This window comes from Triticum dicoccoides, chromosome 7B (genome assembly GCF_002162155.2).
Source record: "Triticum dicoccoides isolate Atlit2015 ecotype Zavitan chromosome 7B, WEW_v2.0, whole genome shotgun sequence".
NCBI lineage: Eukaryota > Viridiplantae > Streptophyta > Magnoliopsida > Poales > Poaceae > Triticum > Triticum dicoccoides.
Genome location: NC_041393.1, coordinates 625523518 through 625548923, shown reverse-complemented (window position 1 = coordinate 625548923; position 25406 = coordinate 625523518).

Below are 25406 nucleotides of genomic sequence, written 5' to 3'. Positions count from 1 at the left end.
ACCTATGTTTGAGTCAATTGGTATGGCACCGCGAAGAATTATCCTTGGGCCCATGACCAAAACTCGTCTTTGAAGCACAAGGACCATCAAAAATGGCTAATGTGAAAGAGTTGATCGTTTTATGCATAATGGGGGGAGGGAGAGTTCATTGAGAGAACAACACTCCCCCTATGTCCATGCCTACAACTAAACTAGACACCAAGTTGAGTGAGGTGGGGTGTGCAAGGGTTCAAGTCACATTGCTCGAATCAATGATATTTAGCTCATGCCTTAACTCACGAAATCTTGCTTCATCCAAGGGCTTCATGAAAATATCTGCAAGGTTATCATGAGTGTTGACATACTTGAGCTCGATCTCCCCTCGCCTAATGTGATCCCGGATGAAGTGATACCGGATCTCAATATGCTTCGTCTTGAAGTGTTGCATCGGGTTGAGAGAAATCTTGATGGCACTTTCATTGTCACACCAAAGAGGCACTTTGTCACAAATGACACCGTACTCCTTTAAAGTTTGCCTCATCCATAAAAGTTGTGCACAACAACTTCCGGCCGCCACATATTCCGCTTCGGTGGACGAGAGAGACACACAACTTTGCTTTTTGGAAGACCAACTCACCAAAGAGCACCCAAGAAACTGGCACCCTCCGGAAGTGGACTTCCTATCCACTTTGTCTCCCGCCCAATCGGAATCTGTAAATCCTTAAAGTTTGAAGTTTGCCCCTCTTGGGTACCATAAGCCAAAGTTTGGGGTATGAGCCAAATATAGAAAGATTCGCTTGACCGCCACATAGTAACTTTCCTTCGGTGCAGCTTGAAACTGTGCACACATCCCCACACTCAACATGATATCTGGTCTAGATGCAGAAAGGTAGAGCAAGGAGCCAATCATGGAGTGATATACCTTTTGATCCACCGCTTTACCATTGGGATCAATGTCAAGTTGGCACTTGGTGGGCATTGGAGTAGTAGCCGTCTTGACATCACTTAGCTTGAATCTTTTTAGCATGTCTTGAGTGTATTTGCCTTGGTTGATGAAGGTTCCTTCTCTTCTTTGTTTGATGTCAAAACCAAGGAAGAACTTCAACTCTCCCATCGAAGACATCTTGAACTTGGAGGTCATGAGAGCGGCAAATTCTTCATTGAAAGCTTTGTTAGGAGAACCAAAGATAATGTCATCAACATATAGTTGGCACACAAACAACTCCCCTTTGACCTTCTTAGTAAAAAGAGTGGGATCGATTAGCCCAATTTCAAATCCACGATCTTGTAACAACTCGGTAAGGTGGTCATACCACGCACGTGGGGCTTGTTTAAGGCCATAGAGTGCCTTATCGAGTTGATACACATGATCCGGGAAGTAAGGATCCTCGAACCCGGGGGGTTGCTTGACATAAACCAACTCATTAATGGGACCATTAAGAAAAGCAGTTTTCACATCCATTTGTTGCAACTTAAAGTTGTGATGGGAAGCATAAGCAATGAACAAACGAATGGATTCAAGGCAAGCAACGGGAGAAAAGGTTTCACCGTAGTTGATACCCTCGACTTGGGAGTAGCCTTGTGCTACCAATCTTTCCTTGTTGCGAATGATGTTCCCATGAGCATCTTGCTTGTTCTTGAAGATCCACTTGGTTCCAATGATGTTATGGTTCCCCGAAGGCCTTGGCACCAACCTCCACACCTTATTGTACTCGAAGTTGTTGAGTTCTTCATGCATGGCATTGAGCCAATCCGAGTCTTCGAGCGCCTCATAGACCTTATGGGGTTCAACACAAGAGACAAACGCATGATGTTCATAATAGTTTGCTAATTGTCTACGAGTGCTTACCCCCTTTCTTAGGCTTCCAACCACATTATCCATGAGATGAACTTTGGTGGTTAGTTTGGAAGCAATCTTCGCGGCACGACGCTCTAATTCCTCCTCGGATGTGGAAGGAGGAGGGTTCACTTGATCATCTTGAACGTCGTCATGAGCTTGTTCTTGATCTTGAGCTTGCTCATGATCTTGAACTTGCTCGAGGGGGAGAACTTGACCTTGGGGATCATTTGGAGGTTCACCACCATCTTGAGATTGATCTTGCCCTTGGTCTTGTTCCCGAGGTTGAGGGCCTACACTTTGTTCTTCGGAAGCGTGTGGGTCTTGAGTAGGTGAAGGATCCACTGGAGTGGAGCATTGTCCTTCTCCTTCGGCCACAAGGGGTTCCTCAATGGGTAGAATATGACCAATACCCATTCTTCTTATGGCTTGGGGAGGAATTTCATCACGTACATCACAAGTACCACTTTGCTCCACTTGGGAGCCGTTATTTTCGTCAAACTCCACGTTACACGTCTCCTCAATGAGTCCGTTGGACTTGTTGAGAACACGGTAAATATGAGAGTTTGTAGCATAACCAACAAATATGCCCTCAAAAGCTCTAGCCTCGAATTTAGAGAGACGAACACCTTTCTTGAGAATGAAACACTTACACCCGATCACCCGGAAGTACTTGGGATTGGGCTTGTTCCCGGTGAGTATCTCATATGGAGTCTTGTTCAAGCCTTTGAGGAGATAGAGCCGATTGGATGCATGACATGCAGTGTTGATGGCTTCGGCCCAAAAGTTGTGTGGAGACTTGAACTCCGCCATCATGGTCCTTGCCGCATCCATTAACGTCCGGTTCTTTCTCTCCGCAACACCATTTTGTTGAGGGGTATAAGGAGCATAATATTGGTGCTTGATCCCCTCATCACTAAGAAACTCATCCAAGGTGTAGTTCTTGAACTCGGTGCCGTTGTCACTTCTTATTGTCAAGATCTTTGCATTATGTTGACGTTGAGCTTCATTTGCAAAGTCGATGACGGTTTGTTGAGTCTCACTCTTCCTCCTGAAGAAGTATACCCAAGTGTATCTTGAATAATCATCCACAATCACCAAGCAATAATTTCTACCCCCAAGACTATCGAAGGATGGAGGCCCAAAGAGGTCCATGTGCAGGAGCTCCAAGGGTCTCTTTGAGTAGATTATAGTCGTGGGAGGGTGAGCTATTTCATGAAGCTTTCCTTCGATACAAGCACTGCAAGCACGATCTTTGGCAAAACTAACATTCGTTAGTCCACGGACATGGTCCCCCTTGAGAATACTTTGCAAAGATCTCATATTGACGTGGGATAAACGATGATACCAAAGCCATCCCACATCAACTTTAGCCATTAGGCATGTCGCGGTCTTAGTGGGTTGCTCCGGAAAGTTAATCACATAGAGATCGTTCTCGACATGCCCAACAAAGGCTACTTTAAGAGTCTTTATCCACAAGAGGGCCACGGTATCAATATCAAAGAAGGTGGCAAAGCCCATGAGTGCGAGTTGACGAACGGAAAGTAAATTGAACGCAAGGGACTCAACAAGCATGACTTTCTCGATCGTTAGATCATGAGAAATGACAACCTTGCCAAGACCCAATACCTTAGAATGTGAGGCATCACCCCATTCGACATTGGTGGGCATAGATGGGATCTTGTGCACTTCCACCACCAAGTCCTTGCTCCCGGTCATATGATTTGTTGCTCCACTATCGAGCAACCATGATCCCCCACCGGAAGCAAACACCTACAAGAGATCAATGCTTGGTTTTAGGTACCCATTGAGTAATGGGTCCTTTGATGTTAGTAACAAGGGTCTTAGGAACCCAAATAGACCATTCAATGTACTCATAAGAAGAACCAACAAATTTAGCATAAACATGCCCATCACTAGCATGGCACAACACATAAGAGGGGTTAAAGTCGCCGGCTTTGTTGGGAGAGATGGCTTTGCACTCTTTGGCATCACCACTCTTCGCATTGTTCTTATTCTCCTTAGGAGCATCCTCTCCCTCCTTCACAAAGGTTTGCTTGAGCGGGGGAGGTCGATTGGTCTTGTTATTCTTCTCCTTGTTCTTCTTCTTGTTCTTGGACTTGGGTGAGAACCCAACTCCCTCCTTGCCCACAACTTCCTTTTGATTGCTCAAAAGGTCATTTAGGTTCTTCTCGCCTTGTATGCATGACACAAGACCTTTCTCGAGTTGTTCCTTCAACTTGACATTCTCCTCCACAAGATGCACATGCTCACAACATGGGTTAGTAGCATTTGCATTATCAATCAAGACCATGTGAGGAAATGTGGCCTTTTCCTTGGTTAGCTTAACTTGGAGTTGAGCATGAGACTCCTTGAGGTTTGCATGAGCACCCTTCGAGACCTTATGGGCCTTGTCAAGTACATCAAACTCCTCCTTGAGTCTAACATGATCAACCCCAAGTTTAGCCTTCTCGGAAGTTAGAACACGAGACACAACAAGAGCATGATCAAGATCTTTCTTTAGTTTGGCATGGTCATCGTTGTGTGACTACTCAAGAGCCAAACGATGCCCACGCTCTTCCTCAAGAGCATTAGAGAGATCCGATATCTCATCGGCATAGTCACGACTATGACCTTCCATCTTAGAGATGGTTTCTTCGCGAGCCTCGATCATGTCATTGGCTTCACCAAGTTGTTCCAAGAGAGCAACGAAGTGCTTCTTGGATTTGCCCTTGAGTTTACTCATGAATGACTCAAATTCATTTATCTCCTCATTAGACCCCTTAACATCATCAAGTCCATCCGTTAAAGGAGGATTAGGAATAATGGTGGTTTTGATGTTGGGGGTTTACCTTGTTGGTGGCTTTAGCCATGAGGCACTTGGCGGTGATGTTCTCGTTGGGTGAATCGAAGAGAGACACCCGGGGAGTTGTGGCAATGGCAACGGATGCCATAGTCGTTGCTTCACTATCTTCATCATCATCGTCATCCTCACGGTATTCTTCTTGAACTACCAACCCGCGTGTAGGAGTCTTCTTGGTGAAGTTGTTCTTGTTTGGGAAGGACTTGGCTTTGTCTTTTCAGATGAACTTGCCACCATTGTCTTCCCGCTTCTCGTAAGGATAATCCGCAACAAAGTGGCTCACATTGCCACAGTTGAAACAAGTTCTAACTCGTTGCTTGCCCTTGAGGCCACTTGAGTTGTTCTTGTTAAAGTTGGGTCTAGTAGTCTTCTTACTCCAAAATTGTCTTGAGGCAAGAGCCATGTGCTCATGATAATCATACTTCGTGTCTTCGGGGTTGCTCTCCTCATCTTCCTCTTCTTCTTCTTCTTCCACACTAACCTTGGCCTTCAAGGCATGATTGGGCTTCTTTGCCCTTTGAGAACGGAACACTGCATTGTCGGCGGTCTTGTCCAAGATGCTCATTGCAACAAACTCATCCAACACTTCACCTGAGGTCATGGAGTGGAAGTCCGATCTTTGACGAATGACGGAGGACATGGCTTTGTTGTAGGGCATCATGGCCTTGAGGAACTTGCACTTGATCCAATTTTCATCCGTGTCCTTGCTCCCATGATCTCGGAGTGCGACCGCGAGTTTGGTCACTCTTTGAAAGAGCTCCCGAGGTTCTTCATCTTCTTTCATTGCAAACTCATCGGCTTCATCTTGCACCACTTCATAATTGGAGCGTTGAATGCTAGCACTTCCTTGATAGAGAGACTCAACACATTTCCATGCTTCTTTAGCCATGACATGAGGTCGAAGATGAGGGAGATCTTCGGGAAGGATTGCATCTTGGATGATGAAGAGAGAACTCTCATTGAATTGATTGTCCACGGCTTCTCGAGGGGTGAAGTTGCTTGGGTCATGAGGATAGAAACCTTCTTCAATGATTCTCCAAAGTTTAGTATTCACATGTTTTAAATGACGCTAGAAGCAATAAACCCAAGAATCAAAATCTTCATTTTTCACATATTTAGGAGGAGGACCGGCATGATTCAAATGAGTAGAAGGGATCGGTCCTCCATAAACTGGGGGTTCCACATGGGCATAGATGCCGGTGCCATTTCTACCACTAGTAGAAGGACTCTTTTCACTGTTAGCTTCCCCCTTGTTGGAGGTAGCATCCGTCACCTTGTTAGTGGGATCACCCACTTTCATTGGCGAGGTAGATAGTTTAAGTCCTTCTAGGAATTCAGAAAACATGCTTTTAACCTCGGCTGTCATGGAGGTTTTCAATGTGTCTAAAGCCACATTGAATTCCTCATGTGAGACCGAGGTTCCCCCTTCTGCCGACGACGAGATGGGATTCACACCGGAGTGCTCCTCCGCACCATCGTTGGTGTTAACCATACTCTTCGGACGGCAAAGTCCTTAATAAAGAGACGAGGCTCTTATACCAATTGAAAGGATCGATATGGTTGACTAGAGGGGGGTGAATAGGCAACTAACAGTTTTTAGACTTTTCTTTAACAATTTAAACCTTGCGTTGACTAGATGTGCAACTACGTGGACAACCTATATGATGCAAAGACAACTAGCACACAAGCAAGCAATAGATACAACACAAGTAAGCTTGCAAAAGTAAAGGCACGAGATAACCAAGAGTGGAGCCGGTGAAGACGAGGATGTGTTACCAAAGTTCCTTCCTTTTAAAGGGAAGTACGTCTCCGTTGGAGCGGTGTGGAGGCACAATGCTCCCCAAGAAGCCACTAAGGCCACCGTAATCTCCTCACGCCCTCACACAATGCGAGATGCCGTGATTCCACTATTGGTGCCCTTGAAGGCGGCGACCGAACATTTACAAACAAGATTGGGGCTATCTCCACAACACTTGGAGGCTCCCAACAATACCACGAAGCTTCACCACAATGGAGTATGGCTTCGAGGTGACCTCAACCGTCTAGGGTGCTCAACACCCAAGAGTAACAAGATCCGCTACGGATAAGTGGGGGAAATCAAATTTCTCTTGGTGGAAGTGTAGATCGGGGCCTTCTCAACCAATCCCGAGCAAATCAACAAGTTTGATTGGCTAGGGAGAGAGATCGGGCGAAAATGGAGCTTGGAGCAACAATGGAGCTTTGGGGGGAAAAAGGTAGGTCAACTTTGGGGAAGAAGACACCTTTATATAGTGGGGGAACCAATCCAACCGTTACCCCACTGAACAGCCACGCACAGAGCGGTACTACTGCTTGGAAAGGGCGCTACTACCGCTGAGAGCGGTACTACCGCTCTTACCCAGCGGTACTGCCGCGCTAACGGGAAGGTCAGGGTCCTGGCCCTAGAGCGATACTACCGCGGGAGTAGGCGCGGTACTACCGCTTGGAGCGGTACTACCGCACTTAGTACCGTAAAACCCAACACGAAAAACATCGGTCTCGAATCGAGGCGGTAGTAGCCCGGAACCACTGCGGTACTATGGCCAAAGACCACAAGCGGTACTACCGCTTGGAGAGCGGTACTACCACTTGGGGAGCGGTACTACCGCTCTGGGAGCGGTACTACCGCTTGAGTGCTTCGACGGTACTACCGCTGTGGACCGCGGTACTACCGCTGGGGCAGGACAGGGCAGACACAGGGGAAATGGCAGCTCCAATGAAGCGGAAGGAAAACGTCGGGTGTGATATGGATGTGTACTTGTTGATTCCACCCTAGCCTTACCAAAGAGGATCCCCTCTTGATAGTACGGTGACTCCTACGAAACTAGTCCACCAACAACGAAATGAAGGAGCTACACTGTCTTGAATAAAACACCGAGGGGAGGTAACCGTCTCGTGCCAATGGATGAATCTCTGAAAGAACTTAACGCACACGATTAGTCCGCACAAGCATTGTCATCAATCACCAAAACATCTTGGGGATAAATATGCCCTTACAACTGCCGGGTCAGCCGGATGTGTACCTCAGACTGGGTGAAGCCGAAAGCTAGCATTCTTAAGGGAATATTCGGTTGGTGAACTAAAAGACGATTTCTTACCTATTTTATTTATTTGCCCCTAGATGTTTTTTCTGCTTTTGTCGCAGTCCAGACATGCACTTTAGGGCATGCCTCCCAGGGAAAGGAACCCCTAACGGAACTATTCTCCTTGGAAGATGTTTCTTACTAACCATGTAATATAACATAACTAGTTGGGCACTTGTCTGATAAAGCACTAATGACCCCTACGCCTGGTCTCCACGCATGCCCCGGTTCTTATATAACCGTGAGGGTATTCGGAAACACTCTGGACTATTGGGTCCCGAGGTTGAAGAGAAAAGGTCCGCTATGACAAACGATCTACAATCCGGCTAGAAGGCATTTTACATGTCATCTTAAATTACATAGTCAATTTGACTGATTGTATTCCTCTTCAATGCCATCTAATAGGTTGTCCAATTTACAGTCCTGCTGGGAATACTTTGCGGCCAACTCTACTTGGCCGTACACTAAGCTCACAGGGATCTCCTTCCCATCGGGCCCCACAGGTCCGACCTCGGCCATGTGGTTTGGGTCAGCCTTCGTGTACCGCGTCTTCATCATGGCCCAGGCCTCCCTGGCGCCTTGATGGCAGGTCGATATCTTCTATAATCGGAAGCGCTGCCGCGCGCCCTGAAGCCTCTCTACAAGCTCTCCAAGGCCTTCGGGAAGGGAGACAGATGGCCACAAGGCCTGGGCGACGCCTTTCATCACCTATCGAACTCGTTCGTGCAGTTGCAAGAGCTCGGGAAGAAGGTCACCCATAGAACCGGGCATTTCCTATTCAGGACGGCCTGTGAGCATACCTATAGACATACTTCTGTTAGTCGACTTCCTCGCTGAACTCTTTTTCAAAGTTCGTTCAAGAACTTACTAAAAATGCCGCGTCGAAGCCGCCGATTCTCCTTAACGGAGTCAGACAGCTGGGCACGAACATCCTTTAGTTCCTCACCCAGCTGGGTGTTGGCATCTTGGAGATTATTTTTCTCTTGCCTCACCCTTGTAAGCACATTCTCGCCGTCCTTTAACCGGCGCATAAGTTGTTGCTTGTTCGGATCTATCCCGACGCCATATGCAATATTATTGTCAGACTTATACACACGCCGCACTTCACAAATTACTTATCTTTTGAAGCATATATTACCAGAGGGGGTCTCTTTGGCTTCCCCAGTTGCGGCTAGTGCGGCCTCAAGTTGGGCTTTGCACTCTTCCAGCTCTTGGGAAAGTTGGGTATTCTTTTCTGTAAGATCCTGCACAATAAATGATCCTTAAATCAGTTATTCTAACTATTTCAAGTCTCGGGGGCTACTGGCATATATAACTGTCAAATTTTCTCACCCGTATGTTTTTACATACTGCTCCGTGGCTCCGGCTAGACCATTTTGAGCGGCACGGAGGTGTGCATCTCCCGAATTGAAGGCATCCAATGCCTCGGGGGAGAAACATGCGTCACGAAGAACTGTCCGGCGACGCCTGTGATTCATGGCACTCTCCACCTCGGAATTGGTGGCAGATAACCTGTCGGCATCCTCTGTCGGAGGAGCATCCGACGCACGCCTCGTGTTCGCCTCCGCTTCTGGACCTGGCTTTGGAGCCTGGCGAGCGGAGGATTGATTGGCAACCTCTTCGGATACAGTCCGGCGAGCGCTCTTCTTCCTGAAAAAGCACGAGCATTAGTATGCCTCCCGGGAATAAAACCTGGGAGTAATATGACACGACATATCGTTGCACCGGCGTTTCAATCTGGACTGCACTTCTCTTCAACCTGTTGGGCCTTGCTGTCCCTTGTTGACTAGCCGTCGCAGGCTCGACCTTCCGCCTCAAGGACTTCCCCTGTGAAACACCATTGGTATATGGTGATCAAGAACAAGCATGGATGGGTCATTTTCAAAGTATTGGGACTTCGGTCTCAGTTACCTGCGAGGCTGGAAGTATTCCGGGGTAATCGGCTGTAATGGCGACCAAGGCATTATCGATGCTCACTTGGTGGAATACCCCATCGATCAGCTCCACTGATATGTCCGGATCCTCTTGGGAGGTCGGATCGAGGAACCATTCCAGATCCTCGGGTTGTGGAGGTGGGCTGTTTATATCCTTTACGGCCCGGCGCAATTCCTGCACAGAAATCACAAAATGAGATACTTGACTATGGGAGTGTGGATCGGATAGGCAAAAATAAATGTCCGCTTACCCAGCTTGGAGGATTGTACATAGAAAATCCGTCCTGTGGATTGACGCGGAGAAATTCCTCCTCTTCTACCTTGTACAATGCGGACAAGATCTTCATCAGATCGGCGACCGATCCCGGCCCCTTACTGACGCAGCGGGTGGCATCATCCTCCCCGTTGAAATCCCACATGGGGTGGCCTCTATACTGGAGCGGCTGCACCCCCCGCATAATGCATGTGGCCATGACCCCGATCATGGTCAGTCCGGAATGAGCTAACAACCTTATTCGGCTCATCAGGTAAAGGACGTCCCTGTCATTTTCCTTCTGAGGGCTCCGTGGACGCCATCTTAGGCGTTTCTTCAAAGCAGCGTTATTGAACTCAGGGAGGCCGATCCGAGCAGGGTCCGGCAGGGGGACATATTCTATATAAAACCATTTCGAAGGCCAATCTTCGGACGCCTTCTTCGAGGTTCCGGATAGATATCCGGTCCCGGTGATGCGCCATAGTTCGGCTCCGCCCACTTGATATATTCACCCCTCTTGAGAACGGGGCACAAGGCAGAACAGCTTCTTCCACAACGCAAAATGAGCCTCGATGCCCAAAAACAGCTCGCAAAGGGCCACGAAGCCCGCAATATGCAAAATGGAGGCAGGCGTAAGGTTGTGCAGCTGGAGGCCGTAGAACTCCAGGAGCCCCCGGAGAAACGGATGAATTGGAAATCCGAGCCCTCTTATCAAATAAGAGACAAGGCATACCCGCTCTCCTTTGGAGGGGCTGGGGATGCTCTCCGCTTGCTTTCCGCCCTTATAGGTGGCGAGTCCGGCTCGAACCGGAACCATGAAGGCTGGGGGAAGAAATCCCTTGGTTTGGAGCGTCACTAACTTGCTATGCGGGACGGAGCATCTCTCCCAATCTCTAGGCTGAGGGCTGGGAGGGTGAGAGGAGGAACCACGTCGACTGTCCATGATGGAATGGATTTCCATCAGATGCGCTCTGATGAATGCTCGCAAAGGGAGGATGGTGTGATTCGGACCTAGATCCTCGTCTCTTTTATAGGCAGCACATTTGCGCAGCTAGGGGGTAAATGTAAAAATACCCTGGCTTTTCGCATTCGTTCATCATGTGGAAGAAGGCCATTATTGGGCGTGGAAGCTGAGGAGCGCAATATTTACAAGAAGTCGGACGCTATTCAATAGGTACACCGGATTTGGAGAAGAACCCGCCTTGCAATGCCAAAGACAATCTACGCGCCGGACTCATCGCCATTGAAGCCTGGTTCGGGGGCTACTGAGGGAGTCCCGGATTAGGGGGTGTCCGGATAGACGAACTATCACCTTTGGCCGGACTCCTGGACTATGAAGATACAAGATTGAAGACTTCGTCCCGTGTCCGGATGGGACTTCCCTTGGCATGGAAGGCAAGCTTGGCGATACGGATATGTAGATCTCCTACCATTGTAACCGACTCTATGTAACCCTAACCCTCTTCGGTGCCTATATAAACCGGTGGGTTTTAGTCCGTAGGACGAACAACAATCATACCATAGGCTAGCTTCTAGCCTCTCTGATCTCGTGGTAGATCTACTCTTGTACTACCCATATCATCAATATTATTCAAGCAGGAGTAGGGTTTTACCTCCATCGAGAGGGCCCGAACCTGGGTAAAAACATCGTGTCCCTTGTCTCCTGTTACCATCCACCTAGACGCACAGTTCGGGACCCCCTACCCGAGATCCGCCGGTTTTGACACCGACAAATAGCTTTATGTTATTTTACTACGAACTCTTGAATAGATAGAACAGAAAGGATAACTTTGAGGTGGTTTCGTACCCTACCATAATCTCTTTGTTTGTTCTCCGCTATTAGTGGCTTTGGAGTGACTCTTTGTTGCATGTTGAGGGATTGTTATATGATCTATCTATGTTATTATTGTTGAGAGAACTTGCACTAGTGAAATTATGAACCCTAGGCCTTGTTTCCTACAATTGCAATACCATTTACGCTCACTTTTATCATTAGTTACCTTGCTGTTTTTATAATTTCAGATTACAATTACCTTTATCTACTATCTATTTTGCACTTGTATCACCATCTCTTCGCCGAACTAGTGCACCTATACAATTTGCCATTGTATTGGGTGTGTTGGGGACACAAGAGACTCTTTGTTATTTTGTTGCAGGGTTGTTTGGGAGAGACCATCTTCATCCTACGCCTCCCAAGGATTGATAAACCTTAGGTCATCCACTTGAGGGAAATTTGCTACAGTCCTACAAACCTGTGCACTTGCAGGCCCAACAACGTCTACAAGAAGAAGGTTGTGTAGTAGACATCAGAAACCACGATCATCCGCTGGTTTTTCCTCACCATCACGCCCGACATCTTCCAGACGGTCGTGACGGACGGTGATGATGCCTGCGCCGTGTGGACCAAGATGAATGGGCTCTTCACCGACAACAAGCTCCAGCATCACGTTTTTCTGCAGCAAGAGTTCTTTGGGTGTCATCAGGACAACACCTCCATCGACGACTATTGTCGCCGCCTTAAGACTCTCGCTGAAGAGCATCGCAATATCGGCGCCAAGGTGATGACCTCCTCCTCAGCACGCTTACCGCCGGGCTCAACGAGGACTTCGGCAATGCTGCGGGGAACCTCAGCCTCATCCCCAACCTGTCTTTCGCCAAGTTCGTTGCGTACCTCCACTTGGAGGAGTGGCGGATGAAGCAGGTGAAGACGCGCGCCATCCACACTGCTCTCATCGCCGGCACCACCCGCGGCGGGCCTCCGGTGCCTCCCGCTGCCCCGACACCCCAGCAGTGTCATCAGGCGCCCTTCCCGGCGCCCCAGCAGCCGGGGCTCCTGTCACTTCCGTACGGCCCGCCCGCGCCCCCGCTCCTCCCGCTGAAAAGCGGCGCGATGGCCGCCGCGGTGGTTAGCAGCAGCAGCATCAGCCCCAGCCGCAGCAAGCTGGCCAGCAGCAGCTGCAGTTTCAGGCGCCTCAATAGCTCCAAGTGCCGCCCCCATGGGCCTCTGGCTACAACCCCTGGACCAGTGTCGTCCATGCGTACACCATGCCGGTTCCACGAGCTCCTGCACCGACACTTCCCGTGCCGCGCCCACCGGCGCACCAGGCATACTACGCGGCTTCGCAGCCGTACGGAGGATACCCACCGCCGCAGATGAGCGGCGCCTATGGTCTCCCTGCAGCCCCGCCGCCGCCCTCGCCGGCCCTGCTGCCGGCACCTTGGGATCCGGCGCTCCTCGCCGCACTGCACGCTGTGCCTACGCCAAACAACTACATAGGAGGCGGTGATTGGTACATGGACACCGGGTGAGGGAGTCCTGGATTAGGGGGTGTCCGGATGGCCGGACTATGACCTTTGGCCGGACTCCTGGACTATGAAGATACAAGATTGAAGACTTCATCCCGTGTCCGGATGGGAATTTCCTTGGCGTGGAATGCAAGCTTGGCGATACGGATGCGTAGATCTACTACCATTGTAACTGACTGTGTGTAACCCTAACCCTCTTCGGTGCCTATATAAACCGGAGGGTTTTAGTTCGTAGGACGAACAACAATCATACCATAGGCTAGCTTCTAGGGTTTACGCTCTCTGATCTCCTGGTAGATCTACTCTTGTACTACCCATATCATCAATATTAATCAAGCAGGAGTAGGGTTTTACCTCCATCGAGAGGGCCCGAACCTGGGTAAAAACATCGTGTCCCTTGTCTCCTGTTACCATCCGCCTAGACGCACAGTTCGGGACCCCCTACCCGAGATCCGCCGGTTTTGACACTGACATTGGTGCTTTCATTGAGAGTTCCTCTGTGTCGTCATCTTTAGGCCCGATGGCTCCTCCGATAATCAACAACGATGCGGTCTAGGGTGATACTTTTCTCCCCGGACAGATCATCGTATTCGGCGGCTTTGCACTGCGGGCCAATTTGCTTGGCCATCTGGAGCAGATTGAAAGCTACGCCCCTGGCCATCAGGTCAGATTTGGAAGTTTGAACTATACGGCAGACTTGATCTTCGACGGGTTCAAGCCACTGCCAAGCGCACCGCACTGTCACGATGGGAATGATCTAGCTCTGCCGCCGGACAGTGCCCTGGAGGCCCCACAAGTGTCCGCTCCGACCCTTAGCTCGGAGCCGACTGCGCCGATTGAGGACAGGTGGCTGGACACCGCCTCGGGGGCTGCTATCTCTACGGTGATTGAGCCGAACACCAACCCTGTCCTTTGCGAAGCTCGTGACTCCAAGGTGTCGGACTCCTCTCCGGACTTCGAACCTTCCGCGCCCCTGCCAATCAAATACGATTGGGCGCCGATCATGGATTTCACCACCGCGGACATCTTTCAGCACTCGCCCTTTGGCGACATCCTGAATTCACTAAAGTCTCTCTCTTTATCAGGAGATCCCTGGCCGGATTATGGTCAGCAAGGTTGGGATGCGGATGACAAAGAAATTCAAAGCCCACCCACCACCCACTTCGTAGCCACTGTCGAAAGTTTAAACGACATGCTCGATTTCGACTCCGAAGACATCGACGGTATGGACGACGATGTAGGAGATAAGCATGAACCAGCACCTATAAGGCACTGGACAGCCACCTCATCTCACGATGTATACATGGTGGACACACCTAAAGGAAGCGACGACGAGGAACAACGGGACGCCACGAGGGATCATTCCCTCGAAAAGCAGTCAAAACGGCGACGTAAGCGCCGCTCAAAATCCCGCCTCGACAAAGACAGCAGCCATACAGACCCGGCCATAGAGCAGGGCGAACCGGTGGACGACGAACATGCCATCGAGCAACCGTTCGAACAGGACAACCTGGATAAACAATCCGTCCCCGGCGAAGATAACAGTCCGGACGATCTCATGCCGAACAAGTTGCTGGAGCAGAAGAACCTCTACAAAAGGCTCGTCGCCACTGCGCGTAGCCTGAAAAAGAAGAAGAGGAAGCTCCAAACAGCGGAAGACGCGCTCAGAATCAGATGGAGCAAAGTACTCAACACCGTAGACAAATACGGCGATAGTCGCCGAACAACGAGCTACCCGAAGCGAAAACTACTGCCCGAATTTGATGAGGAGGCCGTAGAGCCCCCGTAATCAAAGAACAAGGAGACCACCCGGTCGGATAGACGACCGCATGGCAAACATAGAGCGACAAACGGCGCCGCACACAAGCCGGCACGCGACCCACACACAGATTCGCATCAAAAAGATGGCCCTGTTAGATCTATCTACGGGCCAAGAAAGCAAGCTCTAGTAAGTAATGCAACACATCAAGTATCCGAATATTACGGTACACCTAAATATAGGGGTGCCGCACACCCCCTATGTTTCACCGATGAGGTTCTGGATTATGAATTTCCAGCGGAATTCAAGCCCATAAACATAGAGGCATACGACGGAACAACAGACCCTGGAGTCTGGATTTAGGATTACATCCTCCACATACACATGGCTAGAGGAGATGACCTCCACGCCATAAAATACTTACCCCTCAAGCTCAAAGGGCCAACCCGGCATTGGCTCAAAAGCCTCCCCGAAAATACCATTGGAAGTTGGGAAGAGCTCGAGGATGCTTTTCGGGCAAATTTTCAAGGGATCTATGTCCGACCTCCGGATGCAGATGATTTAAGTAACATAACTCAACAACCCGGAGAGTCAGCCCGAAAATTCTGGAACAGATTCCTTACTAAAAAGAACCAAATAGTCGACTGTCCGGACGCCGAAGCCTTAGCAGCTTTCAAACACAACGTCCGAGTCGAATGGCTCGCCAGACACCTCGGCCAAGAAAAGCCAAGAACAATGGCCGCATTAACAAGCCTCATGACCCGCTTTTGCGCAGGATAGGATAGCTGGCTGGCAAGATGCAGTACCAGCGACCCAAGTACATCCGAAGTCAGGGATGGAAACGGGAAACCGCGACGTAGCAAGGACCAGCGCCGGACCAAGGGAAGCAGCCCGAAGAGCACAGCAGTCAACGCCGGATTCAAAAGCTCTCGGCAGAATCATAAAAAACTGCCCCTCAAGGATAACAGGGACAAGCTATCTAACTTAAACAAAATCCTGGACAAGATATGCCAAATCCACAGTACTCCCGGGAAGCCAGCAAACCATACCCACAAAGATTGTTGGGTCTTCAAGCAGTCCGGCAAACTCAACGCCGAACACAAGGGGATCGACACACCAAGCGAGGACGATGATGAACCCCACAAGCAGAGCACCGGAAAACAAAAGAATTTCCCACAAGAAGTCAAAACAGCAAAGTCACTTCACGAGACAAAAGGGAAAAATAGAGCGGTTCCCATAGAGGAACGCGCCATACGGCCTATCCCAGAGGAGTCCCGCCACTGGTTGTTAAAACCAATCACCTTCGACCATCAGGATTACTCTAGAAGTATCCGGAATGCAGGATGGACTGCCTTGATATTAGATCTGATAATTGACGGACTCCAATTTACACAAGTCCTAATGGACGGCGGCAGTGATCTAAACCTGCTATACCAGAACACAATCCGCAAAATGGGGATAGACCCAACCAAAATTTGCCATAGCAACACTTCCTTTCAAGGGGTAATGACAGGCCCATATGCCCATTGTACGGGCTCTCTACTGCTAGAAGTTGTGTTCGGCTCACCCGACAACTTCCGCCGTGAAAAGTTAACCTTCCACCTCGCCCCGTTCACAAGTAGCTGCCAAGCACTACTGGGACACGAAGCTTTGGCCCGCTTTAACGCAATACCACATTATGCATCCCTTACACTTAAAATGCCCGGTCCGCGAGGCACCATCTCCTTAAAGGGAAATACCAAGTGTTCCTTGAGCGCGGAAGATGGTGTGACTGCCTTGACAGCCACACACTAAGCCGGCTTCACTAATCAAAGCACCTAAACTGGTCGCTCAGACTCCGGACACAGCTAGACGAGTCCGGCATAAACATACAGGGGCTTACTAGCCGCATACCCCTGTACAAGGGGCTCCGCGCATGTACAACAAGAGACAATAAAGCTCAATTTTATTCATTTTTTGAATTGTACTTTGTTTATTTAGTATAACGTACATTTTTGCACGATCTTTTTCAAATAAGTTCCCCTCTTTTACAGATGAACACCGTGCCACACCCGTCCAGGATACGGCACAACGGAGACACAGGCGCAGACGTGCGGTAGGGACCCGTGCCAAGGATTCTTTTCAGATTAAGACCCTGCGGAAACCTTTTTTATTGTCTCTTGTTGATATGCATCCCCTGGTTTCTTGCCATAACCGAGGAGGAGGCTGGCGTTTTGGCATGGGAAACGTCATAATTTTGCGCGTACCTAGACACTAGGGGCTTATTACCAAGGGCGGTGTTCGGCCAGTTTTCATAAAGACCGAATACCTTAGGGAGTGTTCGGCGTCTTGAGTTAGGACTTATATGCATCAGCTCCGAATCATGTCTTTGGTCAAATGTTGGGTTTGTCCGGCTCCCTCCTTTTGCTGCCTTACGTTCCGCTCTATCGGCTAAGGCGGCACCAGGAGAACTACTGCGATTGTGCCCCGGTTCGGCCAGGCGAGCACCTGAGTCAAGAAAGCCGAAAACTGACTGTCATGATATAGCGTGAGACTAGTCAACCACTCGATGACCCGCCGGAATCTATAGGATTCCTCCGCACTGACGAAGGGCCGTTTCCCGGTCAGGCCCATATGCGCCCTGAATTCGGGTGAGCGCGGTGCCCCTAGGGGCTATATAGTAGCCCCACTGTCAAACTCCTAGTGAAAGTGATAAAGCATTATAGTCCGGTTGCCTAGTTTGCTGCACTACCACCTCCTTTATAGGACCAAGACGTTGGATCAAGTGTGAAAATGCGCCTTTTGCAAACACCCCCGCATTATATGCGTGGGGGCTAAAGCCGAAGACTGCCATCTTTCAGGTTATATATACATATACATTAGCGGCCGCACAGGAGGTATTTTAATTCTTGAAAGGCACAAGTATAAAAAGCTTTTATATTCCATCGATACATTGTTTCACAATAATACATGTTATTCGAACATAATATCCTTCGAGCACTGCATCTCTATTAAACAAGCGCCCTGCAGAACTGCCTGAAAATAGTGCTCGACAGGTACTCGGCTTCCGTCCAAATCTTGGGATGCAACATCAGTGGCCTTCGTCTCCGCCTAGTATGTCTTGACACGGGCAAGAGCCATCCGTGCACCCTCTATGCATGCCGACCTCCTCATTGCATTGATATGCGACACCGCACCAAGCAACTGCTGCACCAAGCCAAAATAACTCTTCGGCTCGGGCCTTTTCGGCCACAAAAGACTCACGACATCCTTCATGGCAAGTCCGGATAACCTATTCAGCTCCGCCCATTCGGCCAAGCGATCGGTTAATGGAAGTGGGCGCTCTGGATTATGGAACTGCGACCAAAAAACCCTTTCCATTTCGTGATCCTTTTGATCTCGGAAGTGTTCGGCCGCGTCCGCGGCATTTGACGCCAAGTCTAGATAAGCATCCTCCAAACTCCACAGCCGGTCCAACTGAGCATATTTAGGATCCACGAATTTCCTCCGCAGCAGAAAGGGCTTTCCAGCCGCGATATCTCCGGCCTGACGCAGCTCCTCCTTCATAGCTCTCATTGCAGAGCGAGCATCCTTGGCCTCGGTAGTGGCCTTCTTCAGGTCCTCTTGCACCACCCGATCTTCTTTTTCAAGAAGCTTGCAGCGGTCGGCAGCATTCTTCAACTTCACGGCCATCTCGGCCATTTCCTTCTTGCTTCGGCAGTGAGCGGCCTGTTCGGCTTTTAGCTCTTCGGCCACCTTTAAGGCAGCCGCATCACTCTTTCTGGCTTGCTCCTTGGCTCGGGCGAGCTCCGCCCGAAGGTTCTCCATGGCAGCGGCACCATCTGCATCAAGCATACATGTTGTAAGGCACGGGCATCAAGCTCCCTTACCAGGTGTCCGCGGAGAAATTTCATACCTTGTGACTCGTCAAGTCGCTTATTGACAAGCGCGATGTCGGCATCCGCCACGTCAAGTTGCCGCTTTAGTTCGGCAAATTCATCAGTCCGGCTAGCCACCGGACCCTTCGCCACCTACATAGGAAGGGCGACACATTATACCTGAGATTATGATCCTCGGCGCGCTGTCATTTTTTGACAACACACCGAGCCTCAGGGGCTGCTATCTACACAGGGTGCATTTTATATGCGGAACTGTCAGAAGGTACATCATTTTGCGTACCTCAAAACCTGTCAGTAAACTTCTGACGCCATCGTGCAATCCGCTCTCAGCGGATGAAATCATTTCAATTGCCATACCCATTAACGCACGGTGATCTCCTGAGATAGACGCTCGCCCAAGCAGATCCTTCAGCTCCTCCGACCGTACACCAGGTGGTGCCGGACTCGTCCGATGGCATTTTTCGAAGGCCGGACGCGGAGGGCTTTGAGGGGACATACGACTGCCTTCCGGCCCCACCGGACTCGGAGAAACCCTCCGCGACGACACCTCAGGGTCGCCAGCCTCGCAAGACGGTACGGCAGGGGGAGGCGTTTCGCTCTCCATCATCTCCGGACGAAGATCCCCCGAAGATGAGCTTTGCTGAGAAGGGCTAAGATCCGAACTACAAGGTAAAATTTCGGTTATCTTCATCAGAAATAGGGCAGGTATATCCTTTATTTTTTTTTAAAAACTCCCCTTTTTACTTACGGCTCGCTGGAGGGCTGATCCCCTTGGGGGAACAATGCGGCCGAGCCATCCCTCGGCGCAGGACCCTCTGACGAAGATTTCTTCCCCCGCTTTGAGATCATGGTCTCCGGGTCTTCAGAGGCGGTCCTCTTATTCCCTTGGATGGAGGGATTCTCGATCCATCCTTTCTTGACAGCCTCTTTTGTGGAGGCGGTAGCTTACTTGTTCCCCCTTCACCTTCTTCTGAAGGCGCAACCTCCAGCATCCTGGTTAACACGGGATCCGACGTGGTCTCAGGGAGGGGGGCCGGACACCTGATTAACTTTGCTTTCGCTATCCACTCCTATTCAAGGAACAACTCTTTTAAAGTGCAAGTTCATGATAAATATGGGATAGCGTGTCTGGTTACAGGGCTACTTACTTGAGTATCCGGGCGATTGCAGCTCAGACTTGCGTCCTCGGTCAAGTCCGGACACATCGCTTGTGATCCGAAGAAAAGCTTGTACATCTCCACGGGCGCGCGCCCATAAAATGTTGGAGAACTCGTGGTCCCTCCGGGTTAAATTCCCACAGGCGGAGGGGGCGACGTTTGCAGGGCAGGGTGCAACGAATCAGCATGACCTGCGCTACTACGACCAGAGTGATCTCTCTCTCTAGGAGGTCTTGAATGCGGCCCTGCAACAAGGGCACGTCCTTGGACGGCCCCCAGTCAAGTCCTTTATTGACCCATGACGCCAGCCGCGGTGGAGGACCCGAGCGAAAGGTAAATGGCGCCACCCATTTGGTGCCCCTGGGAGCTGTGATATAAAACCACTCTTGTTGCCATAGGCTGAGCTCCCCTTGAAAAAAGCCCTCGGGCCATGGAGCATCAGCATTCTTGCTTATAACAGACACTCCGCACTCTGCCTGCTGCCCCTTGATCATCTTCGGCTCCACTTTGAAGGTCTTGAGCCACAATCCGAAGTGAGGGGTAATGCGGAGGAAGACTTCGCATACGACAATGAACGATGAGATGTGGAGGATGGACTCCGGATCCAAGTCATGAAATTCCGACCCATAGTAAAACATGAGCCCCCTCACGAAGGGGTCCGTCTGGAAACCTAGCCCCCGAAGAAAGTGAGACGCGAACACGCTTTCGCCAGGCTTGGGAGTGAGAATAACCTGCCCTTGGGCAGGCAGCCTGTGCGAAATTTCTCCGGTTAGATACCTGGCATCTCTTAGCTTTAGCAAGTCTTCTTCTGTAACGGAGGAAGGCATCCAGCGGCCTTTCAGGTCGGAGCCGTACATCATCGAAGGTCCAAAGCGCCTGAATCTGGAGCTTTGGGTGTTGGAACTCGAGGCGAGGGGCATATTCGATTGAGATTGAAAGAAAGGAGTGGAGCCTTGGTCTCTTTATAAAGAGGTTGAATACCAAGAGCCTTCCCCGTGACCGTTCGGGACTCGCCTTCGATAGAGGAGACATGCCATCAGGCACGAATGGGTTACCCGCGCCCGTATTAATGAGAATCCCAGAATAAGGGGACACGATCTCTGCTTTGACAAGACGTGCCAAGGAAACCGCCACGCTAAACGCGCTGAGGTGGGACAGTAAAAACAATTCGAATAAAGGCTTGGCCGTGGTGTCACGCCACGGAATACGTCAGCAGATTGAATTTGTGTAAATATTATTCTCTCTACGGTGGTATGTGGAACTTATTTTGCAGAGCCGGACACTATCCTTGTGTTCAAAATCTTCTATGAAGTATTTAGAGGAGGAACCCGCCTTGCAATGTCAAAGACAATATGCGCGCCGGATTCGTCGTCATTGAAGCCTGGTTCAGGGGCTACTGAGGGAGTCCTGGATTAGGGGGTGTCCGAATGGCCGGACTATGACCTTTGGCCGAACTCCTGGACTATGAAGATACAAGATTGAAGACTTCGACCCGTGTCTGGATGGGACTTTCCTTGGCGTGGAAGGCAAGCTTGGCGATACAGATGTGTAGATCTCCTACCATTGTAACCGACTCTGTGTAACCCTAACCCTCTTTAGTGCCTATATAAACCAGAGGGTTTTAGTCCGTAGGACGAACAACAATCATACCATAGGCTAGCTTCTAGGGTTTAGTCTCTCTGATCTCGTGGTAGATCTACTCTTGTACTACCCATATCATCAATATTAATCAAACAGGAGTAGGGTTTTACCTCCATCAAGAGGGCCCGAACTTGGGTAAAAACATCGTGTCCCTTGTCTCCTGTTACCATCCACCTAGACGCACAGTTTGGGACCCCCTACCCGAGATCCGCCAGTTTTGACACCGACACCGGGGCTACGGCTCACATGTTTGCTCATCCTGGTAATCTTGCCTCCTTCACTCCTGTCACCACCGACCGCCACATCATTGTCGGCGACGGTTCCACACTACCTATCACACATGTCGAGCACACTTCTTTTCCTTCTACTTCTATGCCTATTACCTTGTCTAACATTCTTGTGTCACCTCATCTTATTAAGAATCTTGTTTCCATTCGTTGTTTAACTCGTGAAAATCCTGTTACTGTTGAATTTGACGGGCTTGGTTTTTGTGTCAAGGACGCTTGAACCAAGATGGTACTTCACCGATGTGACAGCCTCGACAAGCTCTATCTGGTGCATCCGTCGTCCACCTCCACCATAGCACCGGTTGCTCTCTCCATCGGCGTCAATCTCTGGCATGTCAATAACCCACAAGTGTAGGGGATAATTGTAGCCTCTTTCGATAAGTAAGAGTGTCGAACCCATGAGGAGCTAAGGTAGAACAAATATTCTCTCAAGTCTTATCTGCCACTGATACGACTCTACGCACGCTTAGTGTTTGCTTTATCTAGAACAAGTATGAAACTAGAAGTACTTTGTAGGTGTTGTTGGATAGGTTTGCAAGATAATAAAGAGCACGTAAATAAAAATTAGGGGCTGTTTAGATGAAGACACAACTAAGTTAGTTCAATAGAGAGCTTTTTGTCACGAGAAAGTTATTTGTCCAAGGCAATCGATAACTAGACCGGTAATCACTATTGCAATTTTATTTGAGGGAGAGGCATAAGCTAACATACTTTCTCTTCTTGGATCATATGCACTTATGATTGGAACTCTAGCAAGCATCCGAAACTACTAAAGATCATTAAGGTAAAATCCAACTGTAGCATTAAACTATCAAGTCCCCTTTATCCCATACGCAAACAACCTACTTACTCGGGTCTGTGCTTCTGTCACTCACGCCACCCACCATAAGCAAATCATGAACATATTGCAAACCCTACAACGGGTATCCCTCACGCTTGCGTGACATGGAGAGCACCATAGGACAGCACCAATAATAAAACATGCAACTCAAACCAATCACGATCATCAATTAACCCAAAGGACAAAACAGATCTACTCAAACATCATAGGATAGCCATACATCATTGGGAAATAACATATAGCATTGAGCACCATGTTTAAGTAGAGATTACAGCGGGTAAGAGAGGGGTTACACCACTGCATAGAGGAGGGAAGATTTGGTGATGAAGGCGGTGAAGTTGTTGGTGTAGATCGCGGTGATGATGATGGCCCCGGTAGCGTTCCAGCGCCACCGGAAGCGAGGGGGAGAGAGCCCCCCTTCTTCTTCTTCTTACTTGACCTTCTCCCTAGATGGGAGAAGGGTTTCCCCTCTGGTACTTGGCTCCCAAGGCGTGGGAGGGGCGAGAGCCCCTCCGATATTGGATCTGTCTCTTTGTCTCTCTCTGTTTCTGTGTTTCCAGATTCTGCCCTGGCATCGTTTCTTTTATATTCGGAGATCTATAACTCCGGTTGGATTGAAACCTTCGTCCAGATATTTTTCAAAAATTTAGCTTTCTTGCGGCCAAAGAAGAGCAGCAACCGCCTTACGACGGGCCCACGAGGGTCAGGGGTGCGCCCAGGGTAGGCAGGCGCGCCCCCTGCCTCATGGCCACCTGGGGCACCGTCTCGCGTTGATTTTGCTTCCTAAAAATCATAAATATTCCAAAATAATTCTCCGTTCATTTTTATCCCGTTTGGACTCCTTTTGATATGGGGTTTCTGCGAAACATAAAACTTGCAACAAACAGGAACTGGCACTGAGCACTGGATCAATATGTTATTCCCAAAAATAATATAAAAATTTGCCAAAAGTATAAGAAAGTTGAAGAATATTGGCATGGAACAATCAAAAATTATAGATACGACGGAGAGGTATCAGCATCCCCAACCTTAATTCCTGCTCGTCCTCGAGTAGGTAAATGATTAAAAAGATAATTTTTTATGTGGAATGCTACCTAGCATAATCTTGATCATATAATCTAATCATGGCATGAATATTAAGACACGAGTGATTCAAAGCAATAGTCTATCATTTGACATAAAAACAATAATACTTCAAGCGTACTAATAAAGCAATCATGTCTTTTCAAAACAACATAGCCAAAGAAAGTTATCCCTACAAAATCATATAGTCTGGCTATGCTCCATCTTCATCACACAAAATATTCAAATCATGCACAACCCCGATGACAAGCAGAGCAATTGGTTCATACTTTTGATGTTCTCAAACCTTTTTAACTTTCACACAATACATGAGCATGAGCCATGGATATAGCACTATGGGTGGAATAGAATATGATGGTGGAGGTTGTGTGGAGAAGACAAAAAAGGGAGAAAGTCTCACATCGACGCAGCTAATCAATGGGCTATGGAGATGCCCATAAATTGATGTCAATGCGAGGAGTAGGGATTGCCATGCAATGGATGCACTAAAGTTATAAGTGTATGAAAGCTCAAACTGAAACTAAGTGGGTGTGCATCCAAATTGCTTGCTCATGAAGACCTCGGGCGTTTTCAGGAAGCCCATCATCGGAATATACAAGCCAAGTTCTATAATGAAAATTCCCACTAGTATATGAAAGTGATAACTCAAGAAACTCTCTATATGAAGAACATGGTGCTACTTTGAAGCACAAGTGTGGTAAAAGGATAGTAACATTGCCCCTTTTCTTTTTTTCTCTCATTTTTTTATTTTTTTTATATTTTTTTTATATTTTTTGTGGGCTTCTTTGGCCTCTTTTTTTATTTGGGCTTCTTTGGCCTCTTTTATTTTTCATAAAGTCCGGAGTCTCATCCCGACTTGTGGGGGAATCATAGTCTCCATCATCCTTTCCTCACTTGGGAAATGCTCTAATAATGATGATCATCACACTTTATTTCCTTACAACTCAATATTACAACTCGATACTAGAAAAAAGATATGACTCTATATGAATGCCTCCGGCGGTGTACAGGGATGTGCAATGATCTAGCATAGCAATGACATCAAAAAACGGACAAGCCATGGAAACATCATGCTAGCTATCTTACGATCATGCAAAGCAATATGACAATGAATGCTCAAATCATGTATATGATGATGATGGAAGTTGGATGGCAATATATCTCGGAATGTCTATGGAAATGCCGTGATAGGTAGGTATGGTGGCTGTTTTGAGGAAGATATAAGGAGGCTTATGTCTGATAGAGCGTATCGTATCACGGGGTTTGGATGCACTGGCAAAGTTTGCACCAACTCTCGAGGTGAGAAAAGGCAATGCACGATACCGAAGAGGCTAGCAATGATGGAAGGGTAAGAGTGCGTATAATCCATGGACTCAACATTAGTCATAAAGAACTCACATACTTATTGCAAAAATCTATTAGTCATTGTCGGTGTCAAAACCGGCGGATCTCGGGTAGGGGGTCCCGAACTATGCGTCTAGGTGGAT